This window comes from Furipterus horrens, unplaced genomic scaffold (genome assembly GCF_987537825.1).
Source record: "Furipterus horrens unplaced genomic scaffold, mFurHor1.1.pri manual_scaffold_6, whole genome shotgun sequence".
In the NCBI taxonomy this organism is placed as follows: Eukaryota; Metazoa; Chordata; class Mammalia; order Chiroptera; family Furipteridae; genus Furipterus; species Furipterus horrens.
The window spans coordinates 67,350,977-67,358,126 of record NW_028327176.1 but is presented as its reverse complement, the minus strand read 5'-3'; positions in this window follow the sequence as shown (position 1 = coordinate 67,358,126).

Below are 7,150 nucleotides of genomic sequence, written 5' to 3'. Positions count from 1 at the left end.
GGGAAACTCTGAGATGAATCAAAGTCCATAGTTATAGAATGAGGAGGAAATGAAAGACTAGAAAATCAAAATTGCTCAAAAAGGAGTTGAGCCTTTTGGATGGGAAACAAGAACTCCGATGGAATGCAGGAGGAAGGATTGATGAAGAGATAAAAAAAAAAGCAGTTGCCAAACTATCTGAAAACAAACACCTTGAACATGACACAAGACTTCAGATGTTGCTACAATTTTTTGGCAGTCTTCTTCCCTTTAACCAGTCCAATACTTACTGGAATGCAAAGGGAAGAATCATTTCGCCATCCCACTGCAGTGGTGTTTTCAGTTAAAACAGCCTCATGGAAGCACCAACTGTATACAAAGTGGCTGACAAAGGAAGTTTGTGAAGTTGGGTTTCCCACTGAGCACTTTGTCCTTGGAAATTCTTTCCCCTGCAGCCTTCTGCACAAGGACTTCCCTGAAGTAGATAACAAGGCCCATCTTTCATGAGGAGAATGGCAATGCCAGCAGGGTGTCCAGTGAAGGAATCAGAACTTTTGCCCCCAAGTCACTCTTTGCCAGCCTGCCCATAAACTTCGAGTTAGTGCTTACTCTTTTCTTTATATAAAAAGGCACGAGAGGTCATGGCTACAAGTACAAATAATTGTCTGGGAAGGGAAACAAAAGTTTATTACTAACCATTTATATCTCAGCCCAAGGAAGGAGGAAGTGCCAGGATAAATTATAATAAATACTGATCACCCTTTACGGTAAATTGAAGATTTGCATATTCATTATCTTGGTCTTCCAAGTAGCATGGAGGGCCTTATAGATTAATATCTCCCTTTTAAAACTGAGGGAATTAGGACACAGAGAGGCTGAGTGACTTGCCCAAGGACACACAGGTAGTTGTTGTTGGCAGAGCTGGGACTTGAACCCAGGGCTCCTGACATCCAGTGTGTTGCCTTTTCTTAAGTGTGGATGGTGGGGTGGATGCTGGGATGGTATGGGGTATGGTGCACCAGAGGATCTGAGAGAATAAGAGCTGGGATCTCTTCGGGCACATTACCAACTATTGGGATTGAAGCCACAGTCAGGCTCCCCTAAATTTCACCCACTGACAGGCCTCTTTGCTCTGAGTGAGAGATAAAGAAGAGATAGTGGGCAGTAAACCCTGGGCCACCTATCAATCCTAAAACCCAGCCCACCATCTTAGTTTTTTCCTCCCTTGGGGGAAGCATGCCCTGGAGAGCCAACCCTACAATCACTACAAGATTCGTCTTTCCCTACAGAGGCAAGGTCATCGTGGAAGAGCTTGGCCCCTCTTGGAGAACTCTACATAGCCCCTTGTACCATGTAGCCATTTTAGCTCAGGGTCCTGGGGTGCTTAAAGTTGGGAGCTTACTGCCTACGGGTGAGCCAACTGTCAACGGTATACATGGATGCTGCTCTTGGTGTGGGAGCTGATACCCGCCACAAAGAACTTGGCCTCCAAAGCTCAGGCCCTGGACACATGCTCATAGAAACTATGTCTGAGAGAGACAGACATGACCATAACTCTGGATTCAAATACCTAGATCCTAGATAAGCTGCCTTTTCAGGTCAAAGCTACCCTTCCTCAAGACCCCTCTGGGGGATCCATGCACAGAACATAACTTGTGGGGGCTTTGACCCAACCTCAGACATGGGATCATCAAGATCTCCTTTACCTTCAAGGCCAAAGGAAGGAAGGAGAAAGGCCAAAATGCTCTTTGGAGCTGGATCACTTTGGTTTATAAGTCTAATTCTGTCCATCTAAGGACTCCAGCTGAACGACCCATGACCCAAAATGAAACTAGGTGACCACTTCCTCACCCCTTTCCCTCAGGCCTCACAGGAGAAGAATAAGAGACTGCGAGTGGCCCCTGCCCACCTGCTGGACTCAGATCATGTCTCCAATACATTATTATTTTTTAAATATATTTTTTTAATTAATTTTTTTTTAGAGAGAGGGGATGGGAGGAAGAAAGAGAGGGAGAAAACCATCTGTCAGCTGCCTCTCACACGCCCCCAACCAGGGACCCAGCTCACAACCCAGGCATGTCACCTGAATGGGAACTGAACCAGTGACCTTTCAGTTTACAGACTGGTGCTCAGTTCACTGAGCTGCACCAGCCAGGGCTCCAGTACATTATTTTAAAATAAGTAATCATTAAAAAGTACCAGGATAGGAATTCATCTGTGACCCATCAGAACATCGTTCATGCTTTAATATTCTTGATGACCCAATGAATGCACTTTAATTCAACATAGCGCTATGAGGGCCTATTTGAGTCAGGCTCTGTGGTGGGTGCTGAGGATAGAAAGAGGAATTTAGGGTGGTCATTCAGAGAAGCAATCACAATGTAACTGAGAAAACACATACACCACTAGTCACCATTTGGGCCAGTGCTGAGGTTGAATAAGTAGGACAGGGGAGGCAATGATTATTTCTGGATAGAGGGTAAAAGTTAGGCAGCAGGCTTAAAGAAGAGATGTTTGGGACAGGTCTCTTGACTGTTTTCAGGAAAGATTCATGATCAAAGGAGAGAGGTGAAATGCAGGTGCATCTGAGGAAAGGTATGGGCTCCGGGAGGGCTGATACATGACATATGAGTGTACTGCATTAGGGGAGAAAAGAATTAAGCTGGCTGTAATCCACTTAGATCTTGGGCCCAGCAATAAATGGATTAGCACAGGTGATGATGTGCAGAGAGAGATTAGTAAGAGGATTTGCAATAATGAACACAGTTTTCCAAACTGACCAGTTTCTCTCTTGAGGAGTAACATCTATGGTAAGAAATGCATTGAATCAGGGAGACCATTCCTAGCTCTGACATTACAGCCTGGGGATCTTGGATAAGTGAGTTCCCTCCTGGGTCTCAGTTAGCACCTGTACAGGTAGGTGTAAGGAAGGTCTGACATCACATCCCTCCTAGCGGGAAACAGGTGGCTCCATGAAGTGGGAAGTTGAGCAGGACTTGGTTAAATTCTGTTTATAAAGAGTTGGACATGATTAAGGGAGCCAACAAGAGATGGTAAAATGCCAGGGAACTGCAATATCTGGAAGCCATTATCACTCCTTGACCGGAAGGGACAAGGGGATGAAACTATAAGCTGTGAGAGAGGGTCCATGTGACCAGACCTGTAATCTTTGATAGAGAATGCAGCTACTTCCAGCCTCTGGAGGGCAGGGCCCAGGCCAGGGGAATAAATACCCTGACCTCTAGGCATGCTCCAGTGCCTCTCAGCAGAACAAAGCCAAAGCCAGAGGGCAGGCTGAGGCAATCTAGAGGTCAGCTTCCCAGACAGCTGGCCAGGGAAGGGGCCAGAAGGAGGCAACAAAGAATATCTCACACAGGTGGCAGGCTGACAAAATTTGAATCATTATATGTCTATTTGAATGTGTAATAAAAAGGATATAGCTAGCACATGAAAGCTATGAGTTTACAGCTATTATTGTTTAGAATAAGACTAAAGCAGGTCTTTAAATGTTTAAAAAATAGACAATTGGAAGAAAAATATTAAGTGATAGTACAGATGGTATAAGAATATGGCAAAAATCACAGAGATAGAATTTGTAAAACTGAAGTTTGGGAAATTCTAGCCTGGATGATATTTAAGGTTTCTTCCATCTCCAACTCTGAGTTTCTAAGTCTCTAAATTCAGTATACCATGCCCTCAAATAATTTTATTTCATTCAACACTGTTTTGTTATCATGTTGATGAGAAAAGAAAAATTGATTCCAGCAGGGCCACTACCTGTGGCACATACTACCTATCTGCGTGGTTTTTCTCTGGGGATCTGGTTTCCTCCCATATCCCAAAGATGTACATGTGAGCGGAACTGGTGTGTCTGCTCACCACTGAGCAGACTGAGTGTAGTTGTGGGTGTGAATGGCCCTGTGAAGGAAGTGGGTTCCGTCCAGGACTGGACCCCGTTTGTGGCCTGAGCTGCCAGAGAGGCTGTGGTCACCTGAGACCCTGAACTGAAATCAGCAGGCTGGAAGAGAACAATCAACTTATTTTTATTTATTTATTTATTTAAATAATTTAATTTATTTGTTTGTTTGTTTATTTATTTATTTTCAGAGAGGGGAAAGGAGAAAGAGAGGGAGAGAAACATCACTGTGTGGTTGCCTCTCACTCGCGCCCCCAACTGGGGACCTGGCCTACAACCTAGTCATGTGCCCTGACTGGGAATCGAACCAGCGACTCTTGGCTCACAGGTCAACCCTCAATCCACTGAGCCACAGCAGCCAGGGCTTAACTTGTTTTTAATAATCTTTCCAAAATGTTATGTGTAGCTCAGGAATTTTTGAGTCTTTATTCAGAAGTTTGGTGATGCTTTTATGATCAGAAATATGTGCTAGGAACTGAACTCTTATTTATATCAAGTAGCCTATGGTAGAACTGGTTTCATTATACATGTTTTTGCTTAAGTTGCGGTTTCCAAGAACCTACTAATGACGTTAAATGAGAAAAATGGAAAATGCCAAGAATGTGATAATGTACTTTCAGGTCATCTTAGTTCATTAAAATGTTATCATTGCCTGGCTGGGCAATCAGTGGATTGAGCACTGGCCAGCAAACCAAAGAGCTGCTGGTTCAATTCCCAGTCAGGGCACATGCCTGGGTTGTAGGCCAGGTCCCCAGTTGCAAGAGGCAACCACACACTGATGTTTCTTTCCCTCTCTTTTTCCCTCCCTTCCCCTCTCTCAATAAATAAATAAATAAATAAAATATTTTAAAAACTGCTATGATCATGAGAGATATAGTGAGGTGATCATGGGACTCCTTGTCATTCTAATACTCTCTTAAGATTGTTCTTTCTCTTCTTGAGGAGTGAAAAAAAGCACAAGGCCACCCAAAGACATGAGCAATCACACTCACAGCAGCACTATTTGTTATAGTCTCCAACTTGGAACAATCCAAATGACCATCTAGGGGATAAAAAAAATTGTGATATATTTACACTATGTGGCATTGAAAATGAACAAATTTAAACTGTATGCAGCAACACAGATAAACTCACAAACACGGAGTGAAAGGACCCAGACACAAAGAGTCTGTACTGTAAAATTTCTTCTACATAAAGTTCAAAAACAGGCTAAACAAATCTAAGGGGTGGAAGTCAGAAGAGTGGCCACCACTCAAGAGGAGGGTGAGGGTGTTACAGAACCCCTGGGCTGCTCCGATAGAAACAGAACCCATGGGCTGTTTAGTTAGTGGCCCGATTGCCCGCCGCCAGAATTATAACTCTCAATACCAGAGTTTAGTGAAAAGAGAAAGAATTGCTTATTTAACAGTTATATAGATTTAGATTATTTGCGGATTTCTGCATTTAAGTCTTATGTTCTTTAAAACACCCATAAACACATATCCTTGCCTCCCCACCACCAAACCTGGCCAGTCTTAGGAAGGTCAGAAACACCGTTTCCCTACTTTCCAAACACAGTTCAGCTTTACCAGCAGCTGCCAATCACTCAATTCTGATTGGGGAGGTCCTTTCCGTGCTGTGGTGCCCTCCAGCTCTCAATGTAGAACCGCCTGGATTCTCAGCCTCCTTGTAAACTGCCTTCTTCCTGCAAACCGCATGGATCTCCTCTCCTCAAAAGCGCATGGCGAGAGCTTCTTCTTAAAGCAGCTGGAGACCCCCTCCTCCAAGCCACATGGAGAGAGCGCACGAGAGCAAGAGAGAGCTAAAATGTCCGCAGCTGCTTATATATCCCTGACTTCGTCCTCTGACACGGTGGGTGTTGCAAACAGTTCTGACCATTCACAGAACCTTACGTAGGCTCTGTCTGCTTTTTCCATACCATCCCCTGGTTCAAGACTCCTCCCATCTACCTGAGGCTTTGGATGCATTAAAGCCATTTTGCATAAGAAAGACACTAGCCACCAGCCTCAGGCATGTGGAGGCATTCTGAAAGCTGCTTCCTTCTCCCCATTCCCCAGCCGTAAGCTCTGGGGATTTTTGGACTCCCCTGTTTCTATAACAAGGGGGGTGATGGGAAGGAGCCCCGAGATAAGCTTTGGGAAGGTAGACATTCTTCTGTTTCCTGACATGTATATTCACTTACAGACAAGTGACTGAACTGTACATTTATGATTTTTAAACTATGTGGTAGGTCTCTTATACATCAGTAAACAATTTTATTTTAAGCGACTAGAAAATGCAAATCTGTGATTTTTTTTTCCCTTCTCTTGAACCTAGTAAAATGGGCCACAAAAGAAGAAGTGCTCTTCTGGGGTAAGCAGAAGTGACATGTCCCTGATGATTGAAGGCTTGGTAACTTCTCCTATTTCCACCGACTCCCTTCCCCCACCTCCCTTAATTTCCATTCTTGGTGGCGCTTCCACAAATATTTCACAAATGCCCATGAGCTCCCACTTTGAGAAAATGAAAGCCACAGGATTGTTTTGATTGAAGTCAAAGTTTCAATACACTCACACAGAGGAAGTAGAGTAAGAGTGTTACAGAAACAGGGGAGTCCAAAAATCCCCAGAGTTTGCTGCTGGGGGATGGGGAGAAGTAAGCAGCTTTTCAAATGCTTCCACATGCCTGAGGCTGGTGGCTACTGTCTTTCTTATGCAAATGGTTTAATGCATCCAAAGCCTCAGGCAGATGGGAGGAGTCTTGAACCAGGGGACGGTATGGAAAAAGCACACAGAGCCTACGTAAGGTTCTGTGAATGGTCAGAACTGTTTGCAACGCCCACTGCGTCAGATGACACAGTCAGGGATATATAAGCAGCTGCAGACATTTTAGCTCAGACTCTCTCGCTCTCTGACTCTCTGGCTCTCGCTCGTGCTCTCACTCTGGGACTCTCGCTCTCTGGCTTGCGCTCTCGCTCTGGCGCTCTGACTCTCTCTCACTCGCGCACTCGCACTCGCTCTCGCTCTCTCGCTCTCTCGTGTGCTCCCTCCACGTGGCTTGGTGAAGGGGCCTTCTCCATGTGGCTTGGAGAAGGGGTCTCCAGGCTGCTTTAAGAGGCTCTCGCCATGCAGTTTTGAGAAGGAGAGAAGATCCACGCGGTTTTGCAGGAAGAAGGCAGTTTGCAAGGAGGCTGAGAATCCAGGCGGTCCTACATTGAGAGCTGGAGGGCGCCACAGCACAGAAAGGACCTCCCCAATCAGGATTGAATGATTGGCA